The sequence below is a fragment of the Pelodiscus sinensis genome, chromosome 1 (genome assembly GCF_052426305.1).
Source record: "Pelodiscus sinensis isolate ZL-2025 chromosome 1, ASM5242630v1, whole genome shotgun sequence".
NCBI lineage: Eukaryota > Metazoa > Chordata > Testudines > Trionychidae > Pelodiscus > Pelodiscus sinensis.
In genome coordinates this window covers 337040068-337058539 of record NC_143052.1, presented here as the reverse complement: position 1 = coordinate 337058539, position 18472 = coordinate 337040068, and positions in this window count along the sequence as shown.

The following is an 18472-nucleotide window of genomic DNA, read 5'->3' as shown; positions in this document are numbered from 1 at the left end:
CTAGGCCCTTTAAATGGCTGCCGGAATACCGCATGGCATGTTCAAGACAACGCAAAGGGTTGGGGGCACCACGCTGCACTCTGGGAAATGCTGAAGGCTGCCTGGGGCCAGCATGGTGCGCTCTGGGTGGCACTCAGGGCAGGCTGTTCCCATCCCTACACGTTCTGCCCAAGCCCCCTATCCATTCTAGGAGCAAGAGCTTCTCCCCTCTCTCTCTCCCTGCACACACTCACCTTGCCCAGGGACCTGAGGAAGCTGCCAGCGCCCCTAATGCTAACAGAACACTTAACTTCCATTTCATATATACAGCACTGCACAGTATGAAAATGTTCTCCAACCTCAACCTTCGCTGACCTTTAGGCCCGTCCAGATATTGATTTCCACTGCCAACCCAACACTTCTAACAGCCTCTTCTTTCCCTGTGATTGTGGTCTCTCTGTTTCTAAGCGCTGCCCTACCCTTTAAGTGGGAGATGGATGTAAGTAGCCCACACAAATGCCCAATGGGCAGAGATTCTATTTGGCCAAACTACAACACCTCTGAGGCTTGTGCATCAAAGGAAAAGCTATTCCAACAGGCTTCCTCTACCGATTCTCCTAGTGCTCTCTGTAGCTTTGCTCCCCTTCCTGATACCAAACTGTTCCTACATTTTGAAGGGCTGCAGATATTCCCATCAGTTAATTTGGTTAAAAAGCTGCGGCTTTCCCCAAGGTGTCTATATTAATCTCTACATATTAGACCCTCTGGTTGTAGATATATCCCCAAAGATAACTTGTGCATTGCATGTCCTTAGAATACAATTATTAGTTGCTCGGGAGCTTCCCTTTCAAATTTAAGATAAGAAAGATGATAACATTCTGATAGTAGTAACTCTGTCTGCTGCCTGATTGTCAGCTGCTACAGGTCTGAACCTGTTAGGGAACTGGATTTATTATGTATATCCTGCACATAACAGGTCATACCATTGAGATCCTAATGAAAGGTAAGCAATCCCATGAGCTAAATATTCTTCCCTGGGATAAGCCAATAAGCCGCTATGCTAAACTGATCAACTCCAGAATTTATTTGTTGCAGGCCATATACAGGCAGTCCCCGAGTTACGCGGATCCGACTTATGTCGGATCCGCAGTTACGAACGGGGCTTTTCTCACCCCGGAGGACAGGAGCGGCGGGATGCCCAGATGAGCCGCGGTCCCGCCGCCCGCGTCCTCCGGGGCGAGAAAAGCTGCTCCCCGTCTCCCTGGTCTGCTGGTCAGACCAGGGAGACGCGGAGCAAAGCCGCGGAGGACGCCCGCAGCGGGACAGCCCAGGTGCGCCGCGGCTGTCCCGCTGCGGGCGGCCTCCGAGGCTTTGCTCCCCGTCTCCCTGGTCTGCTGGGGGGGGGGGCGCAGCTAGTCCCCCTCCCCCTCAGCAGACCTGGCTTTTCTGCCCACGACGCCTGGGGTAGAGCAGTTGGGGCGCTGCTGGGTTGGTCCTGCAGCGCCGCTCCTCGGCGCTACTGGACCAACCCAGCAGCACCCCAGCTGCTCTGCCCCAGGCGTCCTGATTCAGCCGCTGCTGGTCAGTTTCAGCAGCGGCTGAATCAGGACGCCTGGGGCAGAGCAGCTGGGGTGCTGCTGGGTTGCTCCAGTAGCGCCGAGGAGCGGTGCTACTGGAGCAACCCAGCAGCACCCGAGCTGCTCTGCCCCAGGCGTCCCCAAGTCAGCCACTGCTGAAACTGACCAGCGGCTGACTACAGGAAGCCCGAGGCAGAGTTGCTCTGCCCCCGGCTTCCTGGAATCAGCCGCTGATAAGTTTCAGCAGCAGCTGACTTGGGGACGCCTGGGGTTCTTAAGTTGAATCTGTATGTAAGTCAGAACTGGCATCCAGATTCAGCCGCTGTTGAAACTGATCAGTTTCAGCAGCGGCTGAATCTGGATGCCAGTTCTGACTTACATACAGATTCAACTTAAGAACAAACCTGCAGTCCCTATCTTGTACGTAACCCGGGGACTGCCTGTACTGCAATGTGCTCAATAGGAGAGCTAGTTACGATTCAAGAAACAGTTATTGTGAATTATAACAAGACACAGGCTTCTGAAACCCAGTTTATTATGTTCACTGGGAATAAAAGCTTCACACTCAAGATGTATTATCATGATTTTTGTGCTATAAATTTCCATCAAAAGTAGTTACTCACATTGGAGCTACAAGCACACATCCATCTTCAAGTAGACCCTAAATGACAACTTCCAAGCAGGAATATACTGAGAGAGAGAGAACTCCTCTGAGAATCCAAATAAAAATGGTAAGGATACAGAGCTAGCTACTACTACACCTCTTTTTATGTTTGCTGCTCAATATTACCACATCCCTTAGGCTCTGCTTTCAAAGTCAGCTCTAAAATGCATAAAACTGCAACTCAGATATTCTGAGCACCAAACACAAAAATACACAAGAAGAGAAATGTCGACTGGGAAATTCCTAAGGGAGCATATGTAATTATCCAGAGTGAGGAGTAGGAGAGGAAGATATTGACAAAGCAGGACTTATTGAATTTAGGAGTAACTGGGCAGGCACTGCTATTGACTCTCAATAAAGTTTTCACTCACCACAAGATTTAATCTGTGAAAAAGCCAATCTTAATGTAGAGGCATATTGTTTAATTGCTTTCCCAACAGAAAATGTAGAGGAAGAAGAAATAAAGTGAACGTTTCAAGGCTCACTAAGTGAATGTAGGTTTGAGAGTCTCACAACGCTGCAGATAGTTATGATATACCAGGCTGATCTAATGGGTTAGAAATTGGACTGGGACCAATGAATCTGCAGTTCCATTCCTGGCACTTGATATTAAATTCATAGTTTAGACCATATTTTTCAAACTTAGGTGCCCAACTTTTGCACCCAAGTCCATACTTGAGTGGCTAATAAAAGATCTTGATTTCATAAACTGTCTTTTCCTCAAAGAGCTCAATTGTTATTCATTTCACCCCAAATGTAATCAGTGTTTTCATTCCCAGTTTTACTATCCGTAAAATTCTTAGGGGCTTAGAGAAAACACACAGGGATCCAGCTGATTTTTCATTTTCAGAATCTGAACAGAAAAGATACAGATAATGAGAAGAAGATGGCAAAATAAAATGGGTATTTTAAAAAGTAACAAATTCAGGATATTAATAAGATTTGTTAATACTCATAGGGTATGTCCACACTAGCTCCCTAGTTCTAACTAGGGAGGCTAATGAGGGCAACCAAAATTGCAAATGAAGTGCGGGATTTAAATATCACGGCGGTCGCCATTTTGGAAATTGACTAGCCTGGAAGAACTGCCCGCGTCTACACGCAGCAGAGAAGGGCGATTCCGAAATAAACCCCTTATTTCGAATTATCAATGTCACTTAATCACTTGCTTCCCGATTAATTTACATCCTAGAATTCACAACCTGATCTAGCTCTCTCTCCATTTAAAAGGCCTTTTCTCAAAGTTTACAAGAGGAAAAGTGACTAAAAGATTAAGCGGAATCTAATGGCTATATTTGCATCCACTCATACCCTTGTGAAGGGAGTTTGAATTGTATTTATCAGTGTGCTCATCACTCTTCTATTTGGATGCCATTCAATGAATTAATGCCTCTTATAATCTTCAGTTTGTTTATACTAATAATACCTCTGTAATGTGGGCAAGTAATGTTACATCCATTCTGGAGATAGGAAGTACCTGAGAAAGGAGAGATGAATAGATGTGCCTGAAATCACATGGGAAGTTTGAGGCAGATGGGAAGTTTGAAGCAGGGATCTAAACTGAGACATCCAACATCTCAGATCAAGACCAGTGACTCCTCAATCACTGGACTATCCATCCAGTACCAGGGCCAGAGGCTTACATCTGAAGGTAGAATTTGGTCCTTTACTCTTCATTCTTTGTTTGGTGTTATGGCCAAGGAAACTTTGTCTGTGGCTCTTTCATAGGTTATCATCAGAGACAGATTATGCAGTCGATGCAGCAAGAGCTTCCTGAAATAATTACTCAACCCTTAGGATATGAAAAACAAATTTGAAATGAAAAGTTGAAGTCTGAATGGTTGACATTGCAATTAGATCCTAGATGAATTCTTCATTATGCTTTTAAGGCTCCATGCTGCAATTCTTACTTAGGATCCAGTCCAACTCCCTCAATGGGACTCTTTCAACTGACTCGAAGGCTTGAGGCTATGATCACACCAAAATGCCATTGAAATCAATGAGAGCAGAGCCTGAAATTTTGAAGCAGTCCTTTTATTGCGCGTGCAAAACCCTGTGTTACACAAAGGGAAAATACAGCAATAAAAGGCACATACAGGCAGTCCCCGGGTTACGTACAAGATAGGGACTGTAGGTTTGTTCTTAAGTTGAATTTGTATGTAAGTCGGAACTGGTACATATTGTAGGGGAAACTCTAGCCAAACATTTTTTTTAGTTTTGGATAGCATAGGGAAAGGTTAACTCCCCTCTAATGTTTGTTTTGCTGTCTGTTCCCCTGTTCAGAAGATTTCACATCTATTTCTGTCCCTGTGACAAACTCAGGACTAAAGGAGTAACTCATCAAATACCAAACAGCTCTGCACCATTCTTTGAGCTAATAGCTTTATTTCCACACACCACCCAGGGTTCTAGGAGGAGGGTCCTTTTTTTGCTAACACAGTGAGGCCAGCACTTTGTTTGTTTTGGTGGAGTCTTTGTTTGCCCAGGGAGCCCAGCATGTATAGGGGGAGGAGGGGCGGAGAGGCTGCTTTTGTCTGCTGTTCCGCAGCCTGTTGCTCAGGGGAGGGGGCAGCCTGTTGCTGGCAGGGGGGGAGGGGGGAGGCGTGCAGGATGCGAGGCCGCGGGGGGGGGGGAGCGGGCGTGGGGAGGCACTTTTCCTCTGCCCGGCAGCTCTGCGGGATCCCTGTCCCTGTGGCCAGCTGCTGCAGGCAGAGGCCAGTTGGAGCCGGCTGAAGAGGAGGAGGGGGTGGATTCTAGGACCCAGGTGAGCGAGCCCCGGGGACGCTGCTGCGCTCCGGGAGCCTGGCATGTATAGAGGGGAGGAGGGGCAGAGAGGCTGCTTTTGTCTGTTCCGCAGCCTGTTGCTCAGGGGAGGGGGCAGCCTGTTGCTGGCAGGGGGGTGGGGGGGGGCAGCGGGCGTGAGGAGGCACTTTTCCTCTGCCCGGCAGCTCTGCGGGACCCCAGTTGGAGCCGGCCCGAGGAGGAGGAGGCTCCTAGGACCCAGGTGAGTGAGCCCCGGGAATGCTGCTGCGCATGTGCGGGAGTTGCCTCACCCCGTTCGTATCTAGGGATCCGACGTAAGTCGGATCCACATAAGTCGGGGACTGCCTGTATTTCAAAATCCTAAAAAAAACGGTAGCAAACTTGGACTAAATTTAGTGTGTTTCCATGACAGCAGCATATTTAACATTTTATTTTTAAGTGAAATAGCAGTTAAAGAAACAAAAAGGGAAACACTGATTGATTACAAAATAATGCACACAGTACCAAACTGGCACAAATAATAATACGTCATCAGTTGGTGTACTGTCCATTTTATTAAAGATCTGGGGTTCTTTGCAATTTCATAAAAAAGACTAGGGAAGATCATTAAAGCTTTACTGGGATTGACAAACATGAAAGGAAGAACTACAGAGGATTTGTTCAAGGTATTTAGAGATCAAAGAATAGTGTGAAAACTGATCACTCCCTCACATTTTACATTGAACCTTACAATGAGGACTAAGGAGTGTGTCAATTTAACTGATAGCAACATTTAAAATAAATAACGTGAACTATTTCTTGACCTACAATGTGTTCAATCACCCTATGGAAACTGTCGCTGAAGCAGATCAAAAAGTCAAATAATGAATGAAAACTTAAATTGGACTAAATAAATGCATGGCCATGAATGAAAAGTACAGATAGTGTACATTTGTGAAAATAAGGGGATTGAGTCCTCAAGGTTGCAAGCTGATTCCCAGAGATCTGGAAAAAATTTATCCCTTCATGTGTGGTGTGAAATTAGTATCCGGGTTGGTCCCTAAGTAATCTCAGCCCCTTCCTTCTCCTGCTCTATGGTTCACTGATGGCCCAGGACAGATAAAAGAATAGGGGAAGACACCAGAATTCCACTGGCAAAGAATGAAATCTGAATCCCAATCAACTGTGCCATGAAGAGTTGGCAGGAGTTTATGTCATTGCAGTGAGAAAAGACCAAGAAATCCTCTTTCTGTGAAATAGCCTCAGCTAAAAAAATCATTTGCCAGGCGACTGGTTTTTATGAATGTATTTATAATAATTTGGAGGCACCCAGAGGGAGGCATTCTGCCACAACATTCTTGAGTTCTTAGGCATGCACAAGTTGCATAATTGCTACTGTGGCCCATTCTATGGTGCAGTACAGTTTGCAGCCTTGCCTGGAGCTGGTGGTGAGGCAAAGGATAGAGAAATGGCTTATGGAGAATTCACCCATTCTCCTCCTTTTAGGGACAAATGGAGAATAGAAATCTCATTGCATGGAAAATTTCAAAATTTGTTTTTATTCCACTTTGTAACAAAATCTGTATGTTTCAATATTCTCCATGAAAGAAAATCCTGAAAGAAGTCTGGCTCAATTGAAAACAATTCTTTTGGGTTTCTCTTTATTGAATTTCATACAATATAACATATAACACATTGAGGAGTCCTTTGGCACCTTAAAGACTAAGGGTACATCTACACTACAGAGGAAGATCGAAGCTGCCGCTATTTTGGAGTATTTCTTCCTGAATAGCTTATTTCAAAATATGCATGCAGTGTAGATGTACCCATGAGTGTCCAGGGAGGTTCAAGTGTTCTCCTACTGGTTTTTGTATGTTACCTTTCTTGATGTCTGATTTGTGTCCATTTGTCCTTTGGCACTGAGACTGTCCAGTATACATGGCAAAGGGGCATTGCTGGCACATGATGGCATATAACATATTAGTAGATATGCAGGGAGATAAGCCCCTAATGGGGTGGCTGATATGATGATGTCACTTGTTTAAATATTTAGACAGAGTTAGCAATGAGGTTAGTTGCAGAGGTAAGTTCCTGGCTTAGAGTTTCTGTGATTTGCTTCAGGTGAAGTCTGGCCTGCCTTTTTACAAAGCAATAGAACCAAGCTTGAAAAGATGTGCAAAGATATTCACATTCACCATGCATGGAACATGTTAGTTTATTTTTCTTCGTCTTCACTCTTCAGGTCTCTGTTTAAGGCAGTGGTAGCAAACTATTTCACATGCTATACGAGGAAAGAGTTATTTCTTGATTTGGCTCATTTAAAGAGTAAAAATAACAAAGCTGTGATCTATAGTACATTCCTCACAACATTAATATTCAGCTTAAAAAATCCAGTTGCAAACATTTCAGTAAAGGCCTGCTCTTGCTCCCAGTAAAGTTGAAAAGGGTCTGATTTTCAGAAGTGTCTAATCTGCACTCATAGTAGCTGTGATTGTTGAAATCCATATGTAAATTGGGTATAGCTGTACATGGAAATCACCAGTTAGATGCATGTCCCTTTCTGTCCACAAATACTCAGTTTGAATCTCACTGTACCAGAATATAAAGGAGCATTTATTTTTGCAGACAGGAAGCAGCACACAGTTTTGAAAATCAAGACCTGGGAGTCTTGTAACCAACTTCAATGACGTGTGTTTCTCACAGTATTTTTCCCCATAGCCAGTGACTTGGCCAGAGAAAGTATTACACTGATGGATGTAAATCATTAATTTCAAGAGCAATATAAGTAGTCCTTAAAGAATTCCCGTACATCTATAGTGAGATGGTTAAGGTAATATTTCCTGGCTTTTGGGTATTTGTCACTTTTTTTTAGAACTCAAAGCATTTTAATTAAATTATTTAATAGAATATAATATTAGCCAACATTTGTGTTTTCGAATTCTAAACAATAATCTCTTCTAACTTTCATAGTGGTGATTCACCACATCTTTAAATTCTGTTGTCCAATCCTTCCTATTTGTGAAAATACATGTAAAATGCAAAAAGATCAAAATGGGAATATTCGGAACCTGCTTAGTACAAATACAAATGATGACACAAAATCAAAGGCAATGGAGGTTGAAAAGATAATTTAGCTTGCAACATATTAGTGGAATTTTCAGAACTAATTCTCTTGATGATTCTTTTCTATGTGAAGTTCAGTTAAGCAGCGATTTAAACAGAAGTGAAGTTGGCTTGTTAGCAATTCAGCGTCAAGGTCTGTGTGACACTCCTCGTTATCGGCGTGTTCACTGGAACATGGATGCATCCGTATCTCTTCCAGCCAAATAAACATACAGGATATTTTCTCCAGGGGAGATGGTGTAGATGCATTTTATGAATAAGCAGTGCTGTGCAAATGAATGCTACAGTGCTGGAAGTGCTCAATATGCAGCTCAAAAGCAACAGAGGTGCACACGGGGTTAATAACATGGCAAGGGTGAATGGAAAGTTACCGGATCATTCATCTTTCTCAGATGAGATCAGGATTCTACTCAGCCTGAATCGGGAAGCTGAATTGCATTGGTCATACACCCTGAAAAAGAGGAAGGGCCATTGTGTATGTTCTCCTTAAATCGTTATCAGATTATAGATGAGTTATACAGATAATATCAGACAATGCACTGTCTTTTCAGAGTCACAATAAGGACATTTTCCCACCTCAGAGAATTACCACCTATCACAGCATCTTACCCAGATCTTGGGTCTGGTGGGGAGCAGTGCCCCACATCCTGGCTAGTGGTCAGAGAGGGGCAAAGAGTATGTGGAACCTTAGCTCCACACCTCCCAATTCATTTACCGGACAAGACACCAATGGGGAGAGGCTAGAAGTAAAGTTCACATCATTGTTTTCACATTCATTGAGTGAATGTGTGAAGGGTCAGCATTTCCCTTTATCCTAACTCAGACTCAGTTAGAGTCTTAGTGCAGGGCCTACCACCAAGACCCTGCACTGACCACAAATTATTCATTCCCTCCTTGGTCTTAGAGTGACCGCATTATACTCAGTGCTTTGCAAATGCTAATTTATCTTCACAACATCCTGAAAAATTGACATTATTCCCCCGTAGGAAAGATGGGGAAACTGAGGCACAGGGCTTACACCAAAAATTGTGAAAAGTGTACACTCGTTTTGGATGCTCAGCTTGAAACCCCAAGGCCTTTATTTTTCCAGCATTTACATACTTAGCGTTTTTAATAGCATCCTATATGTTCAAAGCACCGCTCCAGTCAACTTCAACTGCCATTGTGAGTGTTCAGGACATGCAAATTTAGACCCAGGGTCTCAAGCTGGGCATCCAGAAAATGACAAACTCACAATTAGTGGCCAGCTAAACATTTTGGTTCAAGTGAATTTTCCAGCACGATGTGGAATAGGGATGGGCTATAAGCCAGATGCAGTCCCCAGGGTTAGCTCCTTGCAGACCGCTGACATTTTATTTACCTGCACCTCCTCAGGTATGGGTACTTGCAGCTCTCATTGGCCGAGGCTCACCATTCCCAGCCAATGGGAGCTGCAGGAAGAGTCACAGACCGGGATGCAATTTCCCAGAGCTCCCATTGGCTGGGAACAGCAATCCGCAAACAAAAAGATCTGTAAGCGCCCATACCTGTGGCGGTGCTGGTAAATATGGCAGCAGCAGTCCACCAGAGGTAACTGGTAAGCTGCATCTGGCCTACAGGTCCATTATTGCCCACTTTTGATGTAGATGCTTTGGCAAAGACAAGAAGAGAATCCAGTTCCTCACAGCAGCATTTAACTTCCCCAACCATGAGACCATCATCCTACTTCATCCAACACACACTTTCCAATAAATGATGCAGGATTTCTACACAGAAGTCTCCTGCACCACACAAACATAATGCATTCCTAGATCAAGTCTGCCCTGTGCACTGAAATCAAGCGGCGTCCTGGAAAAAAAATAGTACCAATTTATTAAAAATTGTGTCATCATGCATATTCATAGAAGGGCTGTGTGATGGAGTGCACTAAGCCCCGATGCCCCCTACAGGAGTCCAGAGGCCTTGCCACACAACATCCCAGCGAAAGGAGAAGAAAACAGGTCCTCCAGGCAGGACAGAGTGGCTGCTGGAGAGGCAGCCAATCAGGACCCAGCAGACCAGTATAAAAGAAACTGCTGGGCTAGGGCCTGGCAGTTCCTTCCTGGAGCTCGACCCAGGCAGACCTAAGGGCTGACCGGGAGAAGAGCAGCACTACGGACCGCTCCGAGTGGGAGCTGGACATCAGACCTCGTCAGAACCAGGTCCAGTGGCTGAAGACTAGCTAGTAAGCCAAGGGCAACCCTTGCAGAATCCTGGATAGGGAGGACTTGACCACAAGGCCCAAAAGAAAGGGCTGGACAGAGCACCTTCCCAGGGAAGTGGCCCAGGGAACATGACCGCAACCAAACTCTTGAGACTCGGCAGGTAACTGCTACTTATTGGGTCTCTGGGCCAGGGCCCAGAGGAGTGGGTGGTCCTGGGTTCCCGCCCAAACCTCAAGCAGCCATAACTAGGGGTAAGAAGAAGCCTGGTCCCAGGCTACATACTGGACACTTCCTCTCTTGCAGACAACCGGGCAGAAAGATTATAAGGCTCCCCGCAGCCATCAAGGGGCGCTAACAAGGGCAGACCCATTTACAGGCTGATATAAGGTTGCACAGCCAAACTTCTCTTTGACATTTCCCGACTTTGAGTACTTGGCTTTGCAACCTTAACATCCGTTTCAGAGTTTTCTCTTTTTTTTTTTACTTATACACAAATACACATATTTCATTATTCTGATTGATTGGTGACATTTATGAGAAGTGAAGCAAATCAAATGCAATTTGAGAACTCATCTATTTCTACTCCACTCAAACCAAATCAGCCCATAGAGAATTGCAGTGATCGTACAGATAATTAGCTCTGTGATTGTTGTATTTGTTTCTTCGTGAGACATTAATAGGTTATTTGTTCCCCCCCTCCACCCTCCCATCTCCTCTTGATATTTTAATAGGAGTTACTTAGCCAGAAAAATATTAAAATATTACAGTATATCTACAAAAACAGACTAATTGTTAACTGTCTGCCCATGTTGGTCTTTTTGCTATATTTTTCACTATAGTTTTCTCTGGTAATGCATATTGGTTTTCCACCAGAATCAGAGGCAGCTACTAGAGTAGCATCAATTCCAGAAAGAAAGCTCCTGGCTCTACACTAATGTTGAGTCTATTCCCAGCAGATCCTGGATCTTCAAGCACTTTGGTCATTGCCTTTTAGTTCTGTAGCTTGCAAGGTTCTCTCACCAAAAGAGATGTTTCCCAGTAGAATTTTCCTGTATTGGTGGCTCTTCTCTGCATCCTGCCATGGAGAGATAATCTGAACCCCCAAAATCAGAAGCCTCTGAGCCCCTTTGGCATCACTGGTGATTCAAAAAAGAATTCTAACAGCACCTAACTTTCATCTTTTCCATAACACAAAAACAACAGGGGGATTTTCCTCAAACTTGCCAAACAAATTTACTTATAGCTTGAGACAAAATCTGAGAAGTGGGCAATGCCAAAGATGAATATTTCAGAAATGTATGAGCATATGGAAAGAGAAGTTTACTTTGAAAGCCCTGTAAAAAGAGCCATGTTGGTTTGTCGATCATCAGAACACACTTCAAAACACCTCTGTTCTCATCAGCTTTTGTTCAGAGGTGGGTTAAGGAATACCCGGAGTTTGAATATGGAGCTACCACCACCTGTGAGTATAATTTTTAAGGCTGAGTTGGTGTAGCTCAAATTTTAATGGCCAGATTTTCATGAGTGTTTAGCCCTATGAACCTCATATTGGTCTCAACTTTGCAAAGCTCTTAAACACATGTTTATATCACAACTCAGAAAGTAAAAGTAGGGATTGGACAATGAACTGATGCCAATGAGAACAATAGGAAATATTGAGGCCTGACCACATTTGAAAAGAATCTGACCATTTCACACTTAAAGGCTAAATGCTGAGCTCATTAGAAAATCTGACTCCTATGTATTAAATAAGTGTTTCCACAAATAGTTAGATAATATGCTGGGACATCCTAGTGCAGTCAATTTCTAGCCAGTATTTGAAGCAGTGTTAAGAACACCCATAAGTGTTTTCAGGATTAGCACCCAAAGCATCAAAATTAAATATGGCATTCACAATATTGAAACAATTCTGGGTTTAGCCATCACGTCATAGAAAAAGCAAATTTATGGCCCTCCAGTGTTAGCAGCTACAAACCAACTTTTAGTGGATGCAATAAAAATATCAAAATAAAGATGCTCTGCTGTAAATTTTAAAAAAAATAAATTTATGATGACAATTTTCCAGGAAAAAAACCCATATATTCACATTTGACTTTCATGATAAAACCATTGTGATTTACATGGGATTGTGCACAATAATTTTATGGTCATATAAATAATAGTTGTAGTTACCCAAGCTAATAATAAGGGCAATAAAAACTGCATGCTGCAGATCAGGAGATGAGCACCACAAAGATTGGGAAATTATTCCCTCTATCCCAGCACCATCCAGAGAAGAGCAACGAGAATGATTAAAGGTCTAGAGAACATGACCTATGAGGGAAGGCTGAAGGAATTGGGTTTAATTTAGAAAAGAGAAGATTGAGGGGGGACATGATAGCCATTTTCAGGTATCTAAAAGGGTATCATAAGGAGCAGGGAGAAAACTTGTTCATCTTGGCCTCTGAGGATAGAACAAGAAGCAATGGGCTTAAACTGCAGCAAGGGAGGTTTAGGTTGGACATTAGGAAAAAGTTCCTAACTGTCAGGGTAGTCAAACACTAGAATAAATTGCCCAGGGAGGTTGTGGAATCCCCATCTCTGGAGATATTTAAGAGTAGGTTAGATAAATGTCTATCGGGGTGGTCTAGAGAGTATTTGGTCCTGCTATGAGGGCAGGGGACTGGACTTGATGACCTCTTGAGGTCCCTTCCAGTCCTAGTATTCTATGATATACCGCAAACCAGAATTGCCATGTGTACCAATAGGAAAACTGTGCTTCCAAAAGATGCATGGGAGAGTATGATTGCTGCTAAGAGGCAAAATATAATATATGGGGGGGGAGGGGTAACAAGGGAAATTAATAAAATCTAAAATCAAAACCCTTATCCCAAACAAAGCTTTCACCCCAAAAGGACTATTCATTGTTTTTAAAGTTACAGACTAATACAGCTACCCCTCTGAAACTCTGCACTATAAATTAGGTTGTTCCATCTACAACGTAATGGAGCTCATTCTTGGACTGAGAGGTAAACATGGTCTGCATTATGAGTCTCTCATCTCTAATTTTATTTGTCTTGCATAACAATTTTTGGCTATTTCTCTGATCCCGCCATTCATCCTACTCTCTCTCCACATACCAGGGCCGATTATAACATTATGTATACAGCAATGTAATGTGAAATAGCTAATCACTCCCTTGGCACATGAGTCCATTAACCTCTCCATCCACTAAATTGGAATGATGGAACTGTGTTTCTGCAGTCATGCAATTTCATTGGCACGTTCCTTAATCACTAGTTATATTAAGACCATCAAAATGCAGTCCAATGAATTTCAATGAGACTTTATTACAGGACTAATAATTATATAAATGTATGTTTGTTCTGGGTAATAATTAATAATTTTTAAAAGCAGGAAGCTGTAAAAAACTTTGGATGTAGGAATATTGAGGAACAGAGTTGCATGTTTACTTGGTTATGTAATTAATGACCACACAGGGAGAAATAAAAATCAGGTTATGGTGCATGGTGGAATATAACACAGATCACCCTGTCTGCTCATCATTAGCCTTTTATTTCTTTTGTGGCCTTTGAACAACATAAGGAAAATTCATGTTGCTCTCAGTTGGCATAAAGGGGCTTAGGCCTTACAACAGGCCCCTTGTACCAGGCTTTAGTCTCTGACTCTTTTCTACTACACAGAGCTCTCCTCTGTCTAAATCCTGAAAAAACTTAAGAGCTGGTCCTCAATGCTCTTACTTATGTAAATGTAATGACTGACCCCTCAGTCATCCTTGGAAATTGAAAGCAGACCTCTGGGGCTGAAACCACATGCCTGTACAGACTGACCAAAGGGATTAGCCTTCCCTGAGTATGAGAGGACTCATATCCTACAGAAAAGGGGCATTTTCAAGATATGCTTCAGCCACACACGTTATTGGTCACCATATGAAAGTAAATGAAAGAAATTCTATGGCCTGTGATTTATAGGAGATCAGACTAGCTGACCTAATGGACCCTTCTGGCCTTCGGCTCTATGTGATGCATACTGAACAGTGGGTTACACCATCAGTTTCATTGATTTTTCACACAGCCAGTCACACGGGCAAGGGCTAGTGGCATGACTTAGAGATTAGCGAGGCCAAAATGAAGTCATTTCATCCTTTTCCAATAACACACTGAAATCACAAGGCCAGATCCCTGGCGACATCTTGAGCTTACTCCAAAGCAGCCAAAATGAACAGAAAATCTCCAGGCAACTTCTATGCCATTTTGGATCAGGCCCTTTGACCACTTTGAGCTCTTCTTTAGATAACAATATATATTCAACTGAAACATAAAAAGAGATGTTACGATAATGATCAATTCTTGTTGAGGAAAAAGAAGAAAGCATTAAATGAACTACAACTGTCACCTTTTCTAGAGGTGCATTCTCTTGGATAATGATCAATGTTTTATATCAGACAGTAAAAGACATTTACATTTCTTTATTACCACTGAAATCTGTTCACTTGGAGAGAAGAAAATGTGTGTGTGTGTGTGTGTGTGTGTGTGTGTACATGCAGTAATTACTGTCCTTGCTTATCACAACTTTGTGCTGAATTTATATAACAAACTCCTTAATAATTTGAATTAAGTGAGGAACAGCAGTAAGCATGCCTTCCAACTCCAGTAACAAATAATGTGCTTCGTCTAAGCGCAATTAATATGGATAAGCATTTAAAAGGATTATGAAAGTGTCTTTTTGAAATCATTACTCTGATTAGCATAACATTAGTTCACACAGACTTAGGAAAACATAAAGGATGTATAAATGCTGGGGCATAAAGGAGAGAATCTCCATTCTTCTGCAATAATACGATGAATAGTCAGTTGTATCCAGATTTATTTGATGGTTGCATGGTTGATAAAACTAACAGAAGTAGGGCCCTACAAAGTTCATGATCATGAAAAATGTACCATGGACCATGAAATCAGATCTCCCCCATGAAATCTAGCTATTGGGGATGGAGGCGGGAACCAGCTAGGATCTCGCACTGTTCATGGGATTCCAATTCTAGTCCAGGCAGGGCGGGGAGGGACAGGACTTCCTCTTTCCCTTCTCTTGGGGAGAGATCAGACCCACTTTCCAGTAACTTCCCCAGCTCCAGAAAGCTCTTCAACTGTGCTGCCTTCAGAGCCCAGGATGGAGCTTCTTGCCTGGAAGTAAATCTGATCTCCCCCCATGCTGCTGGGAACAGCCCAACTGGGGGCTCCAAACTGCTAGTATCTGCCATGCAGGAGAGCGATGGTACATCCTATTCCCCTATATGGAAGTGAAACCCACTCTCCAATCCTTTTTTGAATCAAGACCCGCACTGTTACAACACCTTGACACTTCAGATGTAAATGTCTGAAACCATGAAACTTACTAAGTTTTAAAATGGTATGGCCATGAAATTGACCAAAATGGACAGTGAATTAGGTGGGGCCCTACACAGAAGCTTAGCTACTCTGTCTGCCATGATGTAGTCTTTTCAGCACTCAGGGATTTTTAGTTAAAGACACTTGGGATGATTCTGTGCTTCAGAAGTGGAGTAACTCTGCTATTAATCATGATGATTATTTAACATGAGAGCTCTTTGGGGCCGAGACAATCTTTTTGTTATATGGATATGCAGCACCTAGCAGAACAGATCTCTGAGCCCTGACACAGGGACTCTAAAGTTACATCTAAACTGCACAGTTATTTCGGAATAAGCTATTCCAGAATAGTTATTCCAAAATAGCTTATTTCGAAATAGCACATCTACACTGCAGGGAAACCTCAAAATTAGTCTGATGTAGATCTCCATTTAGAGCACCAGGAGGAATAACTTAGAATGGCCCTGGTGAGGGGCTATTTAGAAATAGCAGAAGCAGAACGTCTACACATGCCTTATTTCGAAACAGCTATTTTGGAACAGGTGCTAGTCTTCGTAGAATGAGGTTTACAGAAGTTGGAATAAGCCATCTGTTATTTCGAAATGATTTTGAAATATCAGAATTGCTGTGTAGATGGTCACCTAGGGTATGTCTACACTACAGCACTAATTCGAACTAACTTAATTCGAATTACTTAATTCGAACTAAGCTAATTCGAATTAGTGCATCTAGACTTAAAAACTAATTTGAATTAGCGTTTTGCTAATTCGAAATAGCATGTCCACATTGAGTGGACCCTGAACCGAAGTTAAGGCTGGCCAGAACCAGGACTTAGAGTGTGGAGCTGCTGCCTCAGGCTAGCCAAGGGCAGTGCTTAAAGGGACCCGACCCCCCGCCCCGGAGAGACAGTTCTTAGGGTTCCCCGCTTGCTGGTCTACCTCACTGACAGACAGCAAAGCATTTGTGTCTCGGAGTGCTCTGCTTGCCCTCACTCAGGGCACCACGGCACTCTGCAACATGGAACCAGACCTGCCCCCGGAGACTCTGCTGCATCTCGTGGACACGTTGCCAGCAGCCTGGCTGCACTCTGTGCAGGCTGCCATCCGGGAGGACCATCGAGGGGATGTCAGGATCCAGGGGGTCCTGCAGGAGAGCTTCCACCCTGAGGAACGCTAACAGTATCCCCGGTCTGCCCCACCAGGGGCTTGTGCCCCATTCCTCTCTCTCCTCCTTCCACTTCCCTAGCCCCCCCTTCCTGATGTCAAATAAAAGACACGTATTTTCAAAAATAGAAACTCTGTTTATTCAACACAACTGGGGAGGGGGAATGAAACTGTGGGGAGACGGGAGAAAGGAGGCAGGAGGGCAGGAGAGAGGGTGGGAGAGGGGAGGGGGAAAACTCGGAGGAGGGAGCTGGAAGGGGGAAGCAAGGGGAAGGAGGGGGAGGGGAAACTCAGAGACCAGGGGTGGGGGTCTCGCCAGGCCAACCGCCTCCCAGCACGGCAAGGGAGGGGGCCTCGGCTTCTCCCGGAGGGATGGGGTGGAGGGTGCGGAGGTTGAGGTGGGGGGTGTAGACATAGAGGAGGAGGGTGTGGGGGTTGAGGAGGAAGAGGTGGGGGGGCAGGAGTGGGAGGAGGGACAGTTGTTGTGGGGGCAGCAGGCGCAGGATGGGCATGGGGCAATATGGTCTGCAGCAGGTCCTGCAGGGTAGCATTTCTGGCTCACTCCTCAGCCAACTGCTCCTGGCGGAGCTGCAGGTCTGCCGCATCCAGGCCTCCACGGTGTGGTGCAGGACTCACAGGGACCCCAGGTGCTGGTCCCAGTACTCCTGCTCCGTGGTGGTGCTCCGGGTGCGGGAGCATGTCCCGGGCGGGGAGGTGCACCCTGCACGAGCAGCTGATGCAGCTGTAGAGAAAGAAGAGAAGTGGTCAGTTCTCCCTGGGGACACAGTGGATGATGCCCAGCCCATCCCCTCCCCTCCCCCCCCCGCGACGTGAGGGCAACCGTGCCCTGCACCGTCAGAGCCGTTGTGTTTATACAGAGGCCACGGTCAGGATTTCTGGCTCTCCTCGGGACTGGGAGCTGCCCCAAGACCACACCTATGCCCCTGTGCCGTGTATAGCGTGGCCGGGGCGGGGGGGAGATGGGAGATGTCCCCTGCCTCTGTGTAGAGGGGGCGTGTGAAGGGAGAGCATCCTGCTGGGTCCCGCCCCGTGTTCGGGAGCGTGTCAGGTCTCTTCACACACGTGTGTGCCTATTGGACCACAGCCCCTGGGTGTCACGCAGCTGGAGCCACCTGCCCAAGGGTGGCATGGCACGTGCACAGATGGCTGCATGATCCGTGGGAGGCATGGCTCACACGCACAGTCCCTGGTCTCCCTTCCTGCCTCCCCCCCGGGCAGGGGACAATGCTGGCACTTACCCGGTATGGCCTCCCCAGACATCCCTGCCGACTCCAGTGCTGGAACTGCTGGCGGTGGCCCCTCCGGTGAGCCCGGCTCAGGGCCTTCCATTCCCGGCTCACTGCCTCCCGAGCTGGCGCGGACCGCCCCGCCCCCTAAGAGTTGGTCGAGGGTGGGGAAGTAGGGGCAGGTGGCAGCCCCTGCTGAGGCACTACCCCTGGTGGCCCTGGCGTATGCCTGCCGCAGCTCCTTAACTTTCAGGTGCACCTGCTCTTGGGTGCGTCTGTGTCCCTTTTGGGCTATGGCAGCCGCTATGCGGCCGTAGACGGCCGCATTCCTCCACCTAGTGCGGAGATCATGGAGGTTGGGGGCCTGCCCCCAAACCTCAATGAGGTCCATGACCTCCGCACTAGTCCAG